Genomic DNA, 734 nt, shown 5'->3' with positions numbered 1-734 from the left:
TTGTCCCAGAAGCACCAAGGCCTTTCTGCTAAGCTGGCCAGGGTTCTGAGGCAGGTCCCAGCCCAGAGACCCCAGAGGGCCAAAACTGCACAGCACCAGGGCTGGCAGGAGAGGGAGCAGGAGGGCCATGGCAGGTGAGGATGCTGCTGTCTTGGCTGAGCTGGGTGTGGGTGAACCGTGAACCTGGTTCTCTGTGTTCGTGCTTTCTATGCATGGCTTTTAAATAGGGAACACAATTTTCATTTTGTGAGTACTCCTTGACACTTTTGCTTCCCTTTTTTGTTTTCATTTGTGTATTCTCCATATAACGGAAGAAGATGACATCAGCTTAAACTACCAATTTTGCAACTTTTTCAGTATATTTCAGATGCGCCAATTTAAATGGCTATTTATCAATTAATTGAGAAACTACAATACTTTGTTCTAATATCAAAAGTTCATGTGTAGGGGCCAGCAGGTGGCATGGTGGTTAAGGGTGCTGGACTTCCACATGGCCAACCATGGTTCTAGTCCCAGACCTGGAGGCTTGCTTTCTCACTTTCTCTCTCTCTCTCTCTTGCTCTCCCTCTCACTCTTGCTCTATCCCTCTCTGGTAAAATTAAAATAAATTGATAAATAAAGTTAAATAAAAATAATTGTTAAAAAAAGTTTGTGTGTATATGTAAATCCTCACACACACTCACACATTCTTATTTTCATATATAAATATTGCTCTTCCCTATTCTAGGAATAAA

At 42.2% G+C, this 734-nt stretch overlaps 1 pseudogene; it reads right to left on the bottom strand.

The window, feature by feature from the left end:
- LOC102473785 (interferon alpha-1-like) overlaps nt 1-129 on the bottom strand; it is a 12,067-nt pseudogene extending 11,938 nt beyond the window's left edge.
- Between the last annotated feature and the right edge of the window lie 605 nt (nt 130-734).

The sequence above is a fragment of the Tupaia chinensis genome, unplaced genomic scaffold (assembly GCF_000334495.1).
Source record: "Tupaia chinensis unplaced genomic scaffold, TupChi_1.0 Scaffold143585_1, whole genome shotgun sequence".
Classification (NCBI taxonomy): Eukaryota; Metazoa; Chordata; class Mammalia; order Scandentia; family Tupaiidae; genus Tupaia; species Tupaia belangeri.
This window is presented reverse-complemented; position numbering and strand designations above follow the sequence as displayed.